Source organism: Octopus sinensis, linkage group LG10, assembly GCF_006345805.1.
Source record: "Octopus sinensis linkage group LG10, ASM634580v1, whole genome shotgun sequence".
Lineage (NCBI taxonomy): Eukaryota > Metazoa > Mollusca > Cephalopoda > Octopoda > Octopodidae > Octopus > Octopus sinensis.
In genome coordinates this window covers 83,849,959-83,871,394 of record NC_043006.1, presented here as the reverse complement: position 1 = coordinate 83,871,394, position 21,436 = coordinate 83,849,959, and the positions used below count along the sequence as shown (strand labels likewise).

Below are 21,436 nucleotides of genomic sequence, written 5' to 3'. Positions count from 1 at the left end.
CATATGAAACAAATCATAATTTTGGGAGGCAAAAACCCAGAATTCACCTTCTTTCTCAATTACACCAACCTTAAGTCTGTTGGTGAATGTGACCAAGGCATTGTTATCAACAATGATCTCTGTTGGATGAATCACATTTGTCAACAAGGTTAAAGTGTCTAAGCATAACTCAGTAAGACCTTTGTCAGCCACTCACCTCTATCTCTTTAACTCTTCAGCATTTAACCCTTTCGTTACCAACCTGGCTGAAACTGGCTCTGGCTCTGAGTACAAATGTCTTGTTTTCATAAGTTTTGAATTAAAATCTTCCACTAAACCTTAGTTACAATTTATGTTCTTAACGCTAGATGAATGATAACTAAGTTATTTTACTAAATTCTTTATTATATTCAAAGTAATTGAAAGAAACACAGAGTATCTCAAAATAAATACAATAACGAAAGGGTTAAACTGGCCACAGCCAGTTACATTTGACAGAATAATTTGCATGCTAAAGTGTTAAAGATATATATATTGCTATGGTGTGTCTACACATACAGTTTGCATCTCCAGTTTGGAATCCCTATCTTGTCAAGAATATTGATCTGATGGAATTTGTCCAGAGACATGCAACCAGAGTAATGCTTTCTGTCAATCACCATATCTTGAATGTATTGCTTGTTTGGATATTGACTCACTAAAATTTTAACATGTAGCATCTAATTTGATAGACACCCACAAGATTATCCACCAGCTTCCCAACAACTTTGGAGATAACTTTTGAATTCAATATCTCTACAACTTATGGATATGCTTTTAAAACCAAACGAACAACAACTCAGCACCCATAACTTTCAGAAATACGTTTTTACACCTGTTTCTGTCTCAGCTTTCATTAACTGATACAAGATCACGTCCACCAATGCCTCCTCTCCTCTCAAAGTGCTGGTGCCATCCAAAAAGCATCCAGTCCACACAGTAAAGTGGTTGGAATTTGGAAGGGCATCCAGCTGTAAAAACCTGTGTCAAAACTGACCTTGTCTCTGCTTACGCCGTGTAAAAAACACTCAGTCTACATTGCTAGGTGGTTGGTGTTAGGAAGGGCACCCAAGCGTAAAAATCCAACCAAAACAGAGACAGAAGTCTGGTGCAGGTTCCTGCCTGGCCAAGCTCCTGTCAAACTGTCCAACCCATGCCAGCATGGAAGGCAGACATTAAATGATAATAATGATGATGAATTGTGGAAACATGGAAGAAAAAGCTGTGTGTGTATGTATGAGAAAAGGCTGTATCTTTTTGAATTATGGATACAAACCATTCAGTAGGCTTCCATACAGTTTCCATCTACCCTAATTTCTCTTATAATGAATGGGTCAACCTGAGGCTTATAGAGAAAGGTGTTTGCCCAATATGCCGTGGGGTAGGATTGAGCTGCAACACCTTGTGGCTGAGAGGTGAAGTTCTTAACCATTTGGCCATGTTGTTATTAGTTATCAAAAATGTCACACTTCATGAAATCTGCCAACACCACTCCTGATGTGTCTAGGCACTCTTTTCTCTTTATGTCTCTTTTACTGCTTAGTTGTATTTTATTTTGTGTATTGAGCACATACTTCTCGCTTTCATTGCTGACTTCCTTTAATTGTCTTATGTCAAAAGGATGTGTTATAACACTATTACACATATATAAAAACAGCCATACCAACAATCCAACATACCCCCATCGTCAGCTGCCTCATGGATATCATTATGGTTTCAGCACCTGGGCAGTACCATTCAATCCAGCGGTGTCAACAGCACTAAAAGAAGTGCTGTTTGGGAACAAACCTACCAAAAAACAAAACACACAACTTTCAAACACGTTTACCCTATGTACAACAGTATTGAATCAAATATAGGCAGGATTAAACATTAACTTTAAAATTAAGCTACAACGAGAAACAGAAATCTATGTACATCTGTATCAGTATTCATAGTAAACTTGTTTGTTCCTTCTCAAGCCATGCCTGGCTCATCAGGGCCAGTTTCCCGGTTTCCTTGGTGTACAGGTTCCCCACCTGGACGGGACACCAGTCCGTCGCAGGTGAGCTGCAAGATGCAGGAGGAAAGAGTGAGAGAAAGTTGTGGTGAAAGAGTCAGCAGAAGTTCACCATTACCTTCTGCCAGAGCCGCAGGGAACTTAGGTGTTTCACTCACAAACACACATATCACCCGGTCTGAGATTCAAACCCGCGATCTCTCAACCAAGAGTCTGCTGCTTTAACCACTAGGCCATGTGCCTCCACCATAGTAAACCTACAATAACTAAATTATATTTTTGCTTTCTATCTTTTTTAACCTTTACTTATGAGCTGTAGTGCACCTGATCCCTGTATTTAATAACTTTATTATCATCATTAAGGCAGAAAACTGGAAGAATTGTTAGCATCCTGGGCAAATTGCTTAGCAGCATTTCATCTGAGTTAAAATTCTGCCCAGGTCAGTTTTGCCTTTGATCCTTTTGGGATAAATAAATTAAGTACCAGTGAAACACTGGGGTCGATGTAATTGACTTCTCCCCTCACACCAAATTTCAGGCCTTGTACCTTTAGAAGAAATCATTATTATTGACTTACTCCTCCCCACAAATTTCAGGCCTTGTGCCTCGAGTAGAAAGGATTATTATCATGATAATGACAAGTTTACCAATGTTTGGAATATAACATTCCTGAGTTTGTTGCATTGCAGGTAAACGCTATAAAGAAAGAGATAAATAGCCAATCTATCTCATCAGATTACAAGCCATCACAATATCCAATATCTCAAAGTGAAATAGTAATTATTACAGAATCAGACTTATCAAATGCCGACTCGATTCCAGATCCCAATAATCCCTTTCCAACAATGTTTCTTTCTTCATTCATTCTACGATACAACTGTTTATCAAGAGAATGACACTTTAATTAGCAGCAGTCTTAATGAGATTATTCCACAGAATCTTGCTATGCTTATCACTCTTATTGATAAACTTTATCATTCAAAGAGAATTATCAAGCCACCTATGGCTTTATTATATGGAACTGAATAAACATAAAATCTAATTTCAGATTGGCATTATGGTATCAATGCTAATTTTTTGCTAATTCTACATAGTTTATTGTTTCTTTTTCTTAGAGGAGGGTAAATGTTGTTGATACTAAACTTCCCTCACATAATCTATTGATTGTTTACTGTTTTTCTCCTTTACCTAAAACAAGATATTGTACTGTAATTTCATGCATTGATTAATATGAAGTCTTGTTTTGTACATTAGTTACTTCAAATGGCATTATATGAAATTCAATCTGAAACAGCAAAATCATGAAACCCTTTCTCACAATTGTGTATCTGAAACTTTTCAGTCTTCAGTTATACTCTTTTACTTGTTTCAGTCATTTTGACTGCAGCCATACTGGAGCACCACCTCTAGTCAAACAAATCAGCCCCATGACTTACTCTTACCACTAAGTTACAGGGATGCAAACACACCAACATCGGTTGTCAAGCAATGGTGGAGGGACAAACACAGACACACAAATACATGTATGTATATATATATATATATATATATAAAAAACAGGCTTCTTTCAGTTTGTCTACCAAATCCACTCACAAGGCTTTGGTCAGCCCGAGGCTATAAGAGACACTTACCCAAGGTGCCATGCAGTGGTTAAAATTCTAACATTTCTTAAAACCCTTTATCTGTGGAGCTTGTATATAAGAGTGTATGTGTGAGAGAGAGAGAGAGAGAAAGAGGGGAAGGGGAAGTGGAAGAGGGAGAGAGATTCAGACAGTCTTTCAGTTTTTGAATAAAATATGATTGATTGATTGATTGATTCTAGTTTCAACTTATGAGCTGTGGCCATGCTGGGGCACCGCCATTATAAAATTTTTGCTTTTTATATTTTATTACAGTTTTGTTTTTATTAATTTTTATGCTTTGAATATCTCTTAATATATGACATGGATGTGTGGTCAAGAAGTCTGCTTCCTCGCTGTACGTGGCCAAGCATTATCCTGATGGTAAAATACCTTTCAACTTGAAACCAAAGATGATCGTTTTTCTTCTAGTGTTAACTTAAGCCACTCAAGCTACTCGCAGTAGATCTCCTTTGTTATTGCTTGGTTTGGGTTTAAAAGTTCTAAGTGGACTAAACCTTTCATATCCCATCAAACATAACAACACCTTATGTAGGTGAAGACCTTCTTTAGCCTGGGGTGCTGGTGTTTCTCCTTTCCCACCCAGTGTCTTTGGCACTTGACATTTTTACAGAGAGCCCATTTCTTGTCACCAGTCACTATTCGGTCCAAAAAAAGGTTCGTTCATGAGACATGACAGCAAAGAAGAACAGAAGAACACATATTCATTCTCTGCACGTGATTAGACTTGGAAGGTTTGTGAGGAACCCATTGATCCCATTTGCTGACTTTTCCAATGGCATGCAGGTGTTGATGAATGGTTGAATGACCAAATTCAACCTTCTCTACTAGTTCCTCAACACTTACGATGGAATTTTGTTCCACTGGGGTTTGTAAGATGTCCTTATCAAACTCTACAGATCTTCCAAGGCAGGGCTTGTCTTCTAGGCTGTAGTTTCTAGCTTGGAATTTCTGGAACCACCATTGACACTGGCTTATGCTTACTGTCCAATCCCCATATACTGCATTAATATTCCTCACACATTACATTGCGTTGTTGCCTTTATTGAACTCATAAAACAAAATATGCCAAATATGCTCCTTTGTCACTTCCATTATAGCTTTGAAAAAATAACTTAAAATTGAACTGCACTCTTCAAAACCTGCACTAAGAATAAGGATAAAGTAAAATTACTACCTGCTTTTATAGCAAGTTGATGCAGGTAGTTTATCCCACCCCCTCCAACTTTTAGTTCATGCAGTTGAAATAACCACATTATGGTATGACCCAATAGTCTAATTTGTTGTAGAAAACTTATTTGTTTAACGTCCGTTTTCCATGCTAGCATAGGTTATGTAAAAGTTTTCAATACCTGCATTACTAGGAGAAGTACAGTTTGTTGCATGTATAAATGTGGTTATTTGAATTACAATTTAGTACTTGTGTATGCAGCCAAACTTTCAACACACTAATGCATATTGTTGCAGAGAAAAAGCTGTCGAGAAAGTATGGGCTTAGGATCTCAGTAGCAAACATGCACATAGGCGTAGGAGTGGCTATGTGGTAGTAGGTTGCTTACCAACCACATGGTTCTGGGTTCAGTCCCACTGCGTGACACCTTGGACAAGTGTCTTCTACTATAGCTTCAGGCTGACCAAAGCCTTGTGAGTGGATTTGGTAGACGGAAACTGAAAGAAGCCTGTCGTATATATGTGTGTGTATATATATATATATATATACACAAGATAAGAAAATGGAGAAATACATCTAAATCAAATATCAATTACCAGGTAATACTCAATCACATACTTTATTAAACCACCACATAAGAGACTGTAGGGTTAAATATAAAAAGCAGAACAAATCAGTGTACATAAAGGAATGTACATAAAAAAGTGTACATAAAAGAGTAATGTTGTATAATAAGTAGAATATATATAAAAGAGAATATAAATATAAGTAAATATAAATATAAGTATAGATTACATCTTACAGCTGTTTCGGCCATATAGATAAGTATGTTTCATTTTACCAATATTAGCCCTTTATGGTTGGTCAATATATAGATATAAATGAGACATTTACAAAAATATCATAAGATCTCTTTGGAGATTATGTAATATAAATCAGTCTACATATATACCCACATGGGTGTGGGTGCATACCCATAATACAACATATACATATACATATGAGTGCATATACTCACACTCTTATACATATAAAAATATACATATACATAATGATATAAATAAATAATATAAATTAGTAAACATATATATGTGTTCCACATTCAATGTCTCAGTTTTTCGACTTAATATTGTGATAATAAACATACACAAATTAGTACCTAGATGCAAATATACATAGTCAGTAGTACATTATATTACTTCATAATAATTTCTAAAGTGTCATTAAAGTTAGCATCATTATCGTTGCCAATACCATTAATGTTACTATTATTATCATTCATAATATATATATATGTATGTATGTATATATGTATGTATGTGTGTGTGTGTGTGTTTGTCCCCCCAACATTGCTTGACAACTGATGCTGGTGTGTTTATGTCCCCGTAACTTAGCGGTTCGGCAAAATAGACTGATAGAATAAGTACTAGGCTTACAAAGAATAAGTCATGGGGTCGATTTGCTCGACTGAAGGCGGTGCTCCAGCATGGCTGCAGTCAAATGACTGGAACAAGTAAAAGAGAATAAAGAGTATATGGAGATTATAGACGGCCTAAGGCAAATACTGTATTGCTTAATAAAATCTCAAATGACCCATTTACCTACCTATAAATAGAGACAAAAAGTACCTATTTATTGTGAGTAAGCAGTGTCTGTAATGTAAATAGTAAGTAAACTAATCGAAAAGTGATTTGTAAGTAAATAGTGTTGACCTCAAACTTTCCTTGTTGGTATAGCTTTGAGAGAAAAAAGGCCCTGTGAAGCTAATTAACTGTGGCATTGGGATTCAGTATTTAATGAGATCATTGCCAAAAATATGGTATGATGCAGTTCAATAACCCAGATGTCACACCACAGGTTTGTAGGCAGCGAGCAATGGATATTGACAAAAAAGGCTTCTCTATAATCATTTACCTAAAACTAAAACACATGCATACAATATCAAGTGTGTGCCAGAGGAGCACTATCTAATGAGAATACCCAATAGGCAAAAGCGTGGCTATGTGGTAAGAAGCTTGCTTCCCAACCACATGGTTCTGGGTTCAGTCTCACCGTGGCATCCTGGGCAAGTATCATCTACTGTAGCCTTGGGCTGACCAAAGCCTTGTGAATGAATTTGGTAGACAGAAACTAAAAGAAGCCCATATATATATATATATCTAAAAAATTATGGGTTAAAGGTTATGCAACCATCTAAGGGATAACTGTATCCATAGACACTATTGGTGTATTACCTCACTATGTATAAGGTTAACTGTAGTTGGTAATTTAAATGTCAAAACTATGGTTTAATATATTCAGATAAGAAAAGAAATAGAGCAACTATTAACAATTAGAAGTTGATCATAGGTATTAAAAGGTCATAGTTTAATTGTAGTTCAAAAACATTTACAGCTGTTTCAGTTTGTTATTTCGAAGTAAATTTGCATTAATCTCGTTCCATTTAACAAACATCATCGGAACAATTTAGAGTTTATCGGAGAAATATAAATAGTATACCAATGATTAAATTCTAATTGTTGGTCCATTTCTTTTCTTATCTATCTATCTATATAATATATATATGTGTGTATGTCTTTGTGTCTGTGTTTGTCCTCCTATCACCACTGGACAACTGGTTTTGGTGTTTTTACATCCCTGTAACTTAGTGGTTTGGCAAAAGAGACCGATAAAATAAGTCCTGGAGTCAATTTGTTTGACTAAAACTTTTCAAGGTGGTGCTCCAACATGGCCACAGTCAAATGACTGAAACAAGTAAAATAATAAAAGAATCTATGTATCATACTGAATGTGTGTGTGTATATATATGTATATATATATATATATACACACACACACACATATCGGAGGGATGACCACTATGTGGACAAGCCTTATGCTAGAAGTAGATCCGCTATGGTCTTACCACTAAGAAATGCTCTCAAGAAAATTTAACAAACACCTGAACGTAAGTGAGCAGGCAAGTTACAATGGTTTTTGTCCGAGATGAAATCTCTTTTAGAGGTGTTGTGTTTTAAAAACACATACATAATTAGATGTGTATATGTAAATGGCATAACAGGATTATTACAGAAATTAGAACTCCAACATGCCAGGCTGAAAAGGTTTGTCATCAGTGAAGTGGGATACAGTCAATCAAATATAGAACTTGCTTGCTTATTTTATCAACCTCAGAAGAAGAAAATTTAATATTGTTTCTAGAAGTCTTTGATCTTAGAACAGAGAAATTAATGCAAATAGTCTTGCTGTTTCTGATGCTTCTAATATTGATTTAAAAAAAAAAAAATTGCCACAAGGTTTCAGATGAGGGAGTGTACAGTCAACAAACCAACCCCTACTGATAACTGAGATTTGTGTTACCAAGTACTGAAGGACGGAATGTAAAAATCAACTCTACTGGTGTGATTTGAACTCAGAACATAAAGAAATGTAGCAAAACATTGCAAGACAATTTAGTCCAACACTATGACTTGTGTGACTTAGTGCTTTCAAATATTGATTTTTAATGCGAACACAAGACTGCAAATTGAAAATTGGGGATAATATAGCATTTATTACCAATCACAGAATGGCATTTTATTACTTTATTTTATCGATTTCAGAAAGATGAAAGCCAAAGCTGACCTTGGAGGGATTCCAAGTCAGAACACAGAGAGATGTAACTCAATATCACAAGGCATTTTTAGTCCAAGATCCCATTTCTGATAGTTCTCCATCTTCAGTAATTTCAAATACTCATAATGGATCAATGAACTTTAAACAATATGTAAGAAAATTCATGAATATTGAAATGTAGGACAATCTGTATCTCAAGAATACATGCTTAGGAAATTCATGATGATGAATTTTCAAAGTGCAAATTAATTAGATGTAGATGGAGAAGATATGATAAATATTGGTAAATAGATTAGAGATTAGCACATAGATTTATATCAGTGCTGACCCAACACATTTTCACTGAGTTAAAACATTAGTTTTAACCCTTTTGATACTGATCTGGCCAAGACTGATCCTGGTTCTAAGGCACAAGCTTCCTGGACTCTCAAAGTGATTTAAATTAAAATATCCCCTAACAGTTTTCATGTTAATTCATTCCAATCAGTTATTTAACTATATTCTTTATTTTCAAGATTCATTTAATTAAGGAGAACGTATTTCAGTAGAGATATAGTAATAAATTGGATATATTCAATGCATGAACTTTAAAAAGCTATTTAATAGGTGTAGGGTTGGTTGTGTGTTAAGTGATTCACTTCCCAATCACATGGTTCTGGGTTCAGTCCCATAGCTCAGCACCTTGGACATATGTCTTTTACTACAGCCCTGGGCTGACCAAGCCTTGTGAGTGAATTTGGTAGACAGAAACTAAAAGAGTATATATATATCAACGTGATCACCCTGACTGACCAGGCTATTAGATGTTGCTACATATCACTGGTCACAATGCGCTTCGCACTGTTTTAGCCTCCAAATGACGCCACCCCGCTGGCTAAGCGAGCAGGCCAACAGAAGAAAGAGTGAGAGAAAGTTATGGCGAAAGAGTACAGCAGGGATCGCCACCACCCCTGCCGGAGCCTCGTGGAGCTTTAGGTGTTTTTGCTCAATAAACACTCACAACGCCCAGTCTGGGAGTCGAAACCGCGATCCTACAACCATGAGTCCGCTGCCCTAACCACTGGGACATTGTACCTCCACATATATATGTGTGTGTGTGTGTGTGATTGCCATGACATTGCTTACTAGTTGTAAATGAGTATCTGTCCCTCATTTCCAATATTCAGTAAGAACATGTCTGGTCGTGGAGAAATATTACCTGGCTTGGAAACTGGTGAGGATTGATGACAGGAATTTCATCTGGCCATAAAAATCTGCTTTAATAAACTCCATCTGAGCCATGCAAGCATGGAAAAAGGGATGGTAAAATTATGAGGATGAATTAAGTACTGTATATACACTCTTAAATAAATCACAGTGAAGATGGAGAAGGAGCAGAAATACTAGCCTTGGCCCAAAATACCTTTCATTGCATTGCATTCTGAGTTCAATTCCTGATACTGTCATCTTTGGATTTCATCCTTCCAAGATCAATAAAATAAAGAAACAAAATACCAGTAAATAGTGGAACTGACATAATTGAGAATATTCTCCACCACCACCCACAAAAAAGACAAAACTGTGGTCTCATGTTAATGTTACAAGTCAATATTTTAAGGTGCTGAATCAAAGAGATATTACTATAGACACTGAATTACTATAGACACTCAAAGAGGCCATATGATTTTTTTTTTAATTCTAAAAACAGATGTGTAAAACTTCTTTTTTTTAAAATTCTTTTATTCGTTTCAGTCATTTGACTATGGCCATGCTGGAGCACCGCCTTTAGTCAAGCAAATCCACCCCAGGACTTATTCTTTGTAAACCTAGTACTTATTCTATCGGTCTCTTTTGCTAGACTGCTAAGTTATGGGGATGTAAACACACCAGCATCGGTTGCCAAGCGACGTTGGGGCAACAAACACAGTCACACAAACATATATATACACGCACACACACACACACACATACATATATATATATATACTCTTTTACTTGTTTCAGTCATTTGACTGCGGCCATGCTGGAGCACCGCCTTTAGTCGAGGAAATCGACCCCCAGGACTTATTCTTTGTACGCCTAGTACTTATTCTATCGGTCACTTTTGCCGAACCGCTAAGTTACAGGGACTTAAACACACCAGCATTAGCTGTCAAGCTATGTTGGGGGGACAAACACAGACACACAAACACACACACATATATATACATATATACGACGGGCTTCTTTCAGTTTCCGTCTACCAAATCCACTCACAAAGCTTTGGTTGGCCTGAGGCTATAGAAGACACTTGCCCAAAGTGCCACGCTGTGGGACTGAAACCAGAACCATGTGGTCAGTAAGCAAGCTACTTACCTCACAGCCACTCCTGTGCCGACTTCTCTAACTAACCTTGCTCTGGATTTGAGATTCACAGTATGTACTAGCACACAACTTTGCTGTAGCTGGTCCTCAGCCTGGTTGTGAATAAAGGATGATGGCACTGGCTCGGGAACAAAATTTGCTTAGGGGGTGCAAACCCAGACACCAAAACTTTTACAAATAAGGTCATGCTTTATTTATTTATGTTCTTTGTGAAGAAACATAATTCAAGCTACTTCTTACAGATCACGTTTTACTTGCCGTTTCCTAAACCTTAGAAAAGTAAGGGTGCAAATTTTGATTTTGCACTCCACAAAAATTTTAAGAGGGTGTGCTTGCACCCCAGTTCCCAGGCCCATGGATGGTGGTAGATATAGGATTAGCAGCTCTGCACTACCACCTTTTTGCATTGCTATTGAAACACAAACAGGAGAACATATGAAACAGGTTCTTGTCAAGAGAAGTAATCTTAAGAGACTGCATATGAAGCAATATATATTTCTTTACTACCCACAAGGGGCTAAACACAGAGGGGACAAACAAGGACAGACAAATGGATTAAGTCGATTACATCGACCCCAGTGCATAACTGGTACTTTATTTATCGACACCGAAAGGATGAAAGGCAAAGTCGACAACGGCGGAATTTGAACTCAGAACGTAAGAGCAGATGAAATACAGCTACGCATTTCACCCGGCGTGCTAACATTTCTGCCAGCTCGCCACCTTCACCATATGAAGCAATATAGTGAAAGCTAAAAGAAGGCTACGATATAGAACAACCATCTCTCAATGAGGACAACCACCTAAATCAAGACCTTATTAAAAACTGGAATAACAGCCCAGGTTGTTATTGCGATGACACTGTACAAGCTTACAGTACAAGGCCTTTGTGAGATGACAAAGCTGAAATAAACCATTAACACATACAATCACACCTTGGAAAATGATATGTCAGGCAGGTAGATCATTGCCTCATGTACTCATAATCATTTAATGCCCACTTTTTATGCTGGTATGGCTTAGACAGTTTGACAAGAACTCACTAGGCACAAGACTGCACTAAGGTTCAGTGTCCGTTTTGGCATGGTTTTTATGGCTGGATGCCCTTCTTAATATCAATCATCTATTAAAACAAACATGACAGTGGAAGCAGAATTAAATTCTACTATAAAACAAACACCTGCAGTAATACACAATCTCTTGAGCTTATATACATACATGGTTTACATGTATGCAAAACATACGTGCAGTTCTCTATCGTCCAGAAGGGACCTCAATTTCCATTAGATGCTGAGTATATTGCCTGTCAATCATAAGTGATGATTTAAAAGCATTGGTTAGGTTTGTTTGTTCCAATAAGGAATTGTAAAAATGCATTACTGTGAGATCTATGGTGCTATCACTTTGCTCAACTCTATTAGGAATGTATGTATGTATGTGTGTATGTGTGTGCATGCGTGCACGCATACACAGAGCTTTGATTGAGTCTAGGACATTTACCGACCCCATGGACAATAACCCCACCCCCAAGGACAATTATTCCTGAGGATTTAAAACTTCTTAATATATTGGAGAGGAGGTAATTAACCATGAAGGGGAATTGTTCTACGGGGTAGTTGTCATTGGTGGAATTGTCTTATGGGGCAGGGGTGATTACCCTAATACTCTTTGATTAGCCCAGGGCCATAGCAGAACACACTTGTTCAAGGTGTTTCTATACAAAGAAGACTGGAAAGAAAGGACTCCATTTGTATGACAGTAGTATTTATTTGTAATTATCATATGATGCATGCGTGCATGCGTACACGTGCACACATGCACGTACACACACGAGTGCATTCTAGAAGTTTGGGGATTTTTCTTTTTAGGAGAGGTAGTTATAACTGTCCTAAATTATTGTGATTTATTGTATATTATTATACATCTAATGAGCTGACCTGCCAACTTCTGTTATTCCAGATTGCAGGAGATGGCTTTAACAGCACTTTTATCACACTCTGCTAAACACTACTTGTTGCAGCCAATTAATTTGCAGAATGCAGTCAGGATACTTGGAAGCTTGCCATGCAAAAGCGTTTTGTGTTAAAACCACATAAAAACACTATAGAAACTTATTAAAAATCACCAGACTGCTTATGAATGAAGCATCTGTTTTTGGAGGCACAAAAGGCCAGGCAAAGTTTGCCAGGAGGCTTATGATGATCCCCTTTATTTTTGACAGCATGGGCATCATTTAGATTCACTTGGTTCCCTCTGACCAGGTGGTCAACAGAGTACATTATGGAGGCTTTCAGGGAGTTCAGGAAGAGATTTCAAGAACAGCAAATTGCCAGAAGTCTCAGTCCCTTGTCATCTCCTTTGTGAGTTTCAACATTTGAAGATCATTTCTCAGCACTTCGGCCCATGTCTTCCTGGGTCTACCTTTCTACAGGTTCTGTCCACAATTAGCGATTGGCACTTCATTATGTAGCTGTTCTCATCCATCACATGGCCATGGTGCTGGTATGGCCATCACATGGCCATACCAGCACAGTCTTCTCTCTTACACACTACATCTGGTGCCTCTTCTACCCAATTTTTCTCTTTCATATATATATATATATATATATATATATATATTTATACCGGAGTAAGCACATAAATGTGAAACAAGGTGGAAAAAAGAGTACTCAAATACCAGAGGTAAAGTAATATGATTTATTTAGATGCAGCAGAAATATAAAAAAAGTTGTTACGCAGAGTTTCCCATTCGTCGGACAGTTTTGTTAAAAAAAAACAAAACGTTGCCAGTACCGCCTGACTGGCCCTTGTGCCGGTGGAATGTAAAAGCACCCACTACACTCTCAGAGTGGTTGGCGTTAGGAAGGACATCCAGCTGTAGAAACTCTGCCAGATCAGATTGGAGCCTGGTGCAGCCATCTGGTTCGCCAGTCCTCAGTCAAATCGTCCAACCCATGCTAGCATGGAAAGCGGACTGTTAAGCAATGATGATGAGTGGATAGGTAGGTGTGTGTGTGTGTGTGTGTATGATGGATTCTCCCATTGAAGACAGCCTATGATGACTGTTTAGCTTTTGTTGAACAACCTGCTGAAATGGTTTGCTTATAGTGATCAAATGTTCATGTCGCACATTAGTTCACTCGCTCCATCAAATTGACATTGTCTGAACAGGTGCATGGTGTACCACATGTCAGGTGTTGAAGTGATTGCAGTGCAATGTGAGATGAATTGTTTTGCTCAAGAACACAACGCACCACCAGGTTTAGGAACTGAAACCACAATCTCGCGATTGTGAGTATAACACACTAACCACTAGACCATTTATATATATATATATATATTTACACACACAGTGCAACCCTATTATAATGCAATAGAAATCATGAAGCGGGACCACATAAAAAGAGCAAACATGAACTAAAATATGAGATTCATGAAAATTCAGAAATAAATAAATAAATAATAAAAACAAACAAACAATTACTTATTTTGTTATATCTACTTTCAGATTAAATTGGGTTATGTTTACAACAAGACTGCTCAGTGTCTGTGTGTGTGTATATATATATATATATATATATATATATATATATAAAATATTATTAGAGACAAAACCACTATTTTGCAAAACAAACAAGGAAAGACTTAATCAATACATAAAATTTTAATAAATATTTATTTTACTATTTATTAAAATTTTATGTATTGATTAAGTCTTTCCTTGTTTGTTTTGCAAAATAGTGGTTTTGTCTCTAATAATATTTTATAATATTTTACTATAAAATTGGATTTAATCCTAAATCTGATTTTTTCCCTGTAAATTTGGATTTATTCCCTAATATTTATTATATATATATATATATATATATACACTATCGCCTTCAAGAATGTAGTGAATCATTGATTGGTCCAATATGTTCTTCATTCAGGCTCAAACAGCCAATGGGGATATTCTTGATCACAAATGTTATGTGATAACATGTAAACATGTCTGAGTCGTACTGTATTACAAAACAATGGAATGTGGTTAACTCTTGCATAAGACACATAACCTACTTTACAAATATATGTTGAGGAAAAAAGTAAAACAGAAAAAAAAACTCTGTGAGTACGTGTGTGTGTGCATGCATGCATTTTTGTCCCCACCACCACTGCTTGACAACCAGTGTTGGTGTGTTTTTGTCTCTGTAATTTAGTGGTTGGCAAAAGAGACCAATGGAATTAATTCCAGGAGAGCTGGCAGAAACGTTAGCACGCCGGGCGAAATGCTTAGTGGGATTTCGCCTGCCGCTATGTTCTGAGTTCAAATTCCACCAAAGTCGACTTTGCCTTTCATCCTTTCGGGGACGATTAAATAAGTACCAGTTATGCACTGGGGTCGATGTAATAGACTTATTCCATTTGTCTGTCCTTGTTTGTCCCCTCTGTGTGTAGCCCCTTGTGGGCAGTAAAGAAATAAGAATAAATACCAGGCTTAAAAAAAAAAATGTTAAAAAAATTTTAAAAAAAACAATACTGGGATCAATTTCATTTGACCAAAATTGCTCAAGGTGGTACCCCAGCATGGCTGCAGTCTAATGACTGAAATAAGTAAAAGATAAAGATTTGGATTTGTTTATTGAAAAAAATTTCAAACTGGTTTTGTAAAGGAAAATATATGATTGTGTGCATGTAAATAGAATGCTCTGATAGTATACTGGAATAAAACATGAAACCATAAATTTATCATATATAAATTACATTGTACGAGTACTGTATTTCAATGTTAAGTTCTTTTGGATTATCTGTACAGTTGTTTATATTTTGGTTAAGAGACTTGCCATACAGCATCTAAAACTTGTGTTTCTGGCTATAATGTTTTGTGTTATTGCGATTGTTCATCAGGGTGACGACCCAATGCTATAGTTTTGCTGTCATTCACTCACTGGAAATAACTGATAGACAGACGGAAATTTATTATTATTCAAAATGTTTAACTGTCTCAAGCTTGGGCTCAGGAACTCCAACTGGGTTCCTGAGCCAAAAAATAAACAGTTGCATATACAACCAAGATTGGAAAGGAAGGACATCGTGTATAGGACAGAGATGCTCATTTGCAAGCATCACTCTATATCAAGGACTGAGAGAGAGAGAGAAAGAGAAACAGAGAGAAAGAGACAGACAGACAGACAGACAGAGAGAGAGCTAGCTTAAGAGTAACAATTTCAGGTAAACTAATGAACAAAACTGGCTGCATCTTCTTTACCTATGTATGTTGTTCATTACCGCTTTACTGGGAATCTGACAGAGATAACATTTAACCCATTCCTGCCATAGCAGGAATAAGGCATGACAGGCTAAAAGACAATACAACCATTAAATAGTGTAAGATATAATATCAGTTGTTGGTTATTTATGCTAGACAAGTGGGGTGAAATGAGATGCTGTGGCCTCCCACAAACTGCTTCTGGGCTGTAAGCAGTAATTCATAAGTTTGTGCTAATAATCGGTAATAATGAGGCTTCTTTTCAATATTTTATTAGGTGCAGGAGTGGCTGTGTGGTAAGTAGCTTGCTTACGAAGCACATGGTTCCGGGTTCAGTCCCACTGCGTGGCACCTTGGGAAAGTGTCTTCTACTATAGCCTTGGGCCGATCAAAGCCTTGTGAGTGGATTTGGTAGACAGAAACTAAAAGAAGCCCGGCGTATATATGTACATATGTGTGTGTGTGTGTGTGTGTGTGTGTGTGTGTGTGTGTGTGTGTGTGTATATGTTTGTGTGTCTGTGTTTGTCGCCCCAACATCGGGTGACAACCGATGCTGGTGTGTTTACGTCCCTGTAACTTAGCAGTTCGGCAAAAGAGACCGATACAATAAGTACTAGGCTTACAAAGAATAAGTCCTGGGGTCGATTTGCTCGACTAAAGGCGGTGCTCCAGCATGGCCACAGTCAAATGACTGAAACAAGTAAAAAAGTAAAGAGTAATAATTGTTGTACTTAGTGGAGGTGCATGGCTTAGTGGGTAGGGTGTTGGACTCATAATTGTAAGATTGTGGTTTCAATTCCTGGACCAGGCAGTGCATCATGTTCTTGAGCAAAACACTTCGTTTTATGTCACTCCAGTCCACTGGCGACAATGTGAAATTCAGTGAGGGACCAGTGTCCCATCCAGGGAAAATTATATCAGAGAAACCAAGAAACCAACCCTACGCTCCTTATGGAGTAATAGAACTAGCCCAGTAGTCTGATACTCATTTGGCTCCCTGGTCTCCCATTCACAATACTGCTGCTTTAGACTTAGGACAATTTTAGGCCAGGTTTAAAAATAAACAAGTGCATGTCATGTATGCTGGTAAACACAATACACTTGAATATAGATATGAATATTATTACTCTGTAGAAACACTGTCAGATCAGACTGGAGCCTGGTGCAGCCTCCTGGCTTCCCAGACCCCGGTTGAACTGTCCAACCCATGCTAGCAGGGAAAACAGATGTTAAACGATGATGATGATACACTTGTATACACACTTGTGTAAACACAGATTCCATGAATAATACTGTTTTATGCATATTTTTCTAAAGTAAGGTTGCACTCTCTCAGACTCCAGAGGATGCTAAGGAAGTTAAACTACTACTACTACTACTACTACTACTACTACAGCTCAGCTTTTCTTGTATTATTTCTGGCAGGTTTTCATTTAGAGCATTTATATTCTCATTAACTGGAGTAATCAAGGGTGTCATGTGCGTTAAATATAGGGAAATTAGAGTGATGAGGTCACAGAAATGTTGGAAACTACTGATCTAGTCCAATACGATGATGGGATGGTCATGGCTGGAACATCTTTGATCATAGATCTGCTTTGTCAGAGATGATGTAGACTAAAGAACAACACACACAAACACACACACACACACACACACACACACACACACACACACACGCACACACAGGAGTTGGGGTAAGCATTAAAGTATTGAATAGAATACCTTGTAGCATTCACTGGCCCTCCGTCCAAATCTTACCAAGGTTAAATTTTTTTTGTGTCTTTTCAAGATCAATAAATAAAGTACCAGTCTAGTACTAGGGCTAGATTCTTCTCTGTCTGTCTCTCTTTCTCTCTCTGATAAAGAAATTAGCTGTATATAGACCTAGAGAAAACCAGGCCTATGGTTCCCCCTGGCATTTAAGATATCAAAGACACACAATATCTTCCAATTCCAGCAGAAGCTGAGGGCATTGAAAAGAAAAGAAGGAAGGATACACATACATACACCAGCATATTGACATATCAATTAAGTGTATAGCTAATTCCTGCAAAAAAAAAAAAAAAAAAAAATCAACTAAAAACTTATCTTCATCATCACCATTATCATTTTTCCATGCTTGCATGGGCCAGATGCAATTTCTTGAAGAAAATTTTCTACAACCAGATTGCCCTTCCTGTCACCAACCTGTACTTATTTCCAAGCAAGATAAATATTTCCTCATAACTGGACAAAGATTTTCATGAAAGATTGGACAATGTGTATAGGGCAGTGATGCTCATTTGCAAGCATCACTCTATATCAAGACTGAGAGAGAAAGAGAGACACACACATGCAACCACATACACACATATAAACACCCATACACACCGTGCTTCTTTAAGTTTCTGCCTAACAAATCTATCCACAAAGATTTGGTAAGACTGGCCCTCTGTCCAAATCTTACCAAAGTTTTTTTTTTTTTTTGTCTTTTTAAGATCAATAAATAAAGTACCAGTTTAGTACTAGGGCTGGATTCTTCTCTGTCTGTCTGTCTCTGATAAAGAAATTAGCTGAATTCAGACCTAGAGAAAACCAGGCTATAGTAGAAGACTCCTGCTCAAAGTGCCACAGAATGGGACTGAACCCTGTAATATGTAGTTGGGAAGTGATATGTCTGTGTCCGATATCATTGGAGGCTGTATTAGTTACAATGATGGATGGTCCAATTGATCCAAACAATACCACAGCCTGCTGGTTAAATTAACATGCAAGTGGCTGAACACTTCACAGACATGTGTACTCTTACTGTAGTTTAGTTCTCAGGGGAATTCAGCATGGTTTGGAGTGTGACAAGGCTGACCCTTTTGAAATACAGGTACTACTCGTTTCTGCTAGCTGAGTGCATTGAAGCTACATGAAATAAAGTGTCTTGCTCAAAGAGACAATGTGCTATTGGGAATCAAATTCATAGCTTTATGATTGCAAGCTGAATACCTCAGCTACAAAGCTACTTGTCTTCCTTGTGTCTGATAAGACTATTGAAAACACACAGGCACATGCAAAAAAAACAAACACACACAGACATGCATACACATGCACACACATACATACACGCACGCACGCACGCACAACAGAATTAAAATTTTAAATCAGTACAAAAATTCAACCAAAATATTCTAAAATTTGAAATTGAAAGCTGGACATTATTTACATTCGGATATTTGTCCTCATCTTATTTGTTGTTAACACATTTCGGCTGATATACCCTCCAGCCTTCTTCAGGTGGTTAAGAACATCATGGTTAAGAGCGCGGGCTACTAACCCCAAGATTCCAAGTTCGATTCCAAGCAGTGACCTGAACAATAACAATAATAATAACATCGAAAAATACCTTAGGAATGAGAACCCAGGTTCGAAATTTCCCCAAGACACCTGATGAAGGCTGGAGGGTATAACAGCCGAAACGTTGTGTTAACAACAAACAAGATGAGGACAAATATCCAACGAATGTCAATAATGTAAATAATATGCATAATTCTTCATCTCTTAAATATAGAATTGAAAGCTGGAGTTAATTTTTTTTTTTTTTTTACCTTACATAATTAGAATTTTAATTCTTTAGTGTTCGGATTTCTCTGTCAAATGTAATTGCTTATTTCTTCACATTAATATGAATTAGTGGAATCTGTGAAAATTCCACAGAATGAGAAAGATTAAAAGAAGCTATTTAAGAAAATAAGGATGATTTTTTTCTATTTATTTTGCTAATTTATTTCACTCCCAGTCACAATTATATATTATAGGATTTAAAAATTTCCCTCTGCTAAGCACTATATATTTCTCTCTACCTCTTCAACAAATTTTTCAATCATGTAATTCCCCTCTTCATGTCTTTCACATTTCTCTTTTTTTTCACCTTTCCCTCCCCACTTTACAGCACATCATTAACACTACTCTCTCCCCTTTTTTTACTCACTGTCTTTTTCTCTCGCTCCTCGCCTGTCCCTTCAACTAACCATGTGATGTATTTGGCTTTAGTGCATTATTATATCCTTCTCTTCTTTCTTCTCTACTCACATTTCTCCCCCCCTCTCTCATTCTTACACTACCTCTCACTCACTCCACCTCCACCTCTCTAAAATATAACAGGTGGATGAACAAGCAGATTATCATAAAATAGTCATGCCTTATCTTGTAGTTTTGAAATTTCAATGATGTGATTGTATATTTTTAGAATAATATTGTAGGGTAAGCGTGAGAGACTGGATCTGGCCAGTTTGAAGATAAACAGATAAATCATTTTGGCCAGATATGGCCAGTTTAAATGCCAAAGTGTTAATATTGATTTCGATTTTGGCACAAGGGCAGCAATTTTGGAGCAGAGGGTAAGCTGATTTCATTGACCCCAGTATCTAAATGGTACTTATTTTATTGACCCTGAAAGGATGAAAGGCAAAAAAAAAAATCAACCTAAACGGCATTTGAACTCAGAATGTAAAGTCAAGAAATAATGCTAAGTATTTTATCCAAAATCTAATGACACCTTATCTATGCTTCTGATATTAACTCTTTTACTTGTTTCAGTCATCTGACTGCGGCCATGCTGGAGCACCGCCTTTAGTCGAGCAAATCAACCCTAGGACTTTGCAAACCTAGTACTTATTCTATCAGTCTCTTTTGCCGAACCGCTAAGTTACAGGGATGTAAACACACCAGCATCGGTTGTCAAGCGATGATGGGGGGACAAACACAGACACAAACATACACATATATATACATATTCATATATGTGACGGGCTTCTTTCAGTTTCCGTCTACCAAATCCACTCACAAGGCTTTGGTCGGCCTGAGGCTATAGTAGAAGACACTTGCCCAAGGTGCCACGCAGTGGGACTGAACCCAGAACCATGTGGTTGGTAAGCAAGTTACTTACCACACAGCCACTCCTGCGCCTATACTTACCACATCTTTTGCTTTTATTAATTCTGAAATTTCAAACTGTAAGCAAAACAAATATATTAATTAAGAAATAAAAAAAAAATCACATCACTTTGTACCATATTTTGCCTAATGATCTTTGATATTTTCATGAGGACATCATATGATGAACAAATGTTGAGCATACTCTTACCAATATAATGATGATGATGATAATAATAACAATAATAATAATAATAATAATAATAGAGCTTATTGTATATGTTCTACTTTACAACCTTACAAGAAAACTATTTCCATATCTAAGAAACACACACACACACACACAGCTGTCAAAACACAATTAACAAAAATTTTCCGACTAACGAGCATTGTTGTGATGGCAAACATAAAATCCTTGGTGATAAGTACAGAACACATATAAGTTTATAGCCAACGAATAATCGATGAGATGGTATGGTGGTGGTAGTGGTAGAAGGTAA

General features: G+C 37.1%; 1 protein-coding gene across 2 annotated transcripts in view; it reads right to left on the bottom strand.

Annotated features, from left to right (window-relative positions):
- The window catches only part of LOC115216676 (diamine acetyltransferase 1), a 119,288-nt gene that overhangs the window by 79,188 nt on the left and 18,664 nt on the right, over nt 1-21,436 (bottom strand). The window contains exon 2 of one of the 2 annotated variants that reach the window (XM_029786181.2): nt 9,846-9,903. The exons of the other annotated variant lie outside the window; for it this stretch is intronic. The gene's annotated coding sequence lies outside the window, so the exon portion shown is untranslated. The remainder of the gene's footprint in view (nt 1-9,845; nt 9,904-21,436) is intronic. 2 annotated transcript variants of the gene reach the window in all.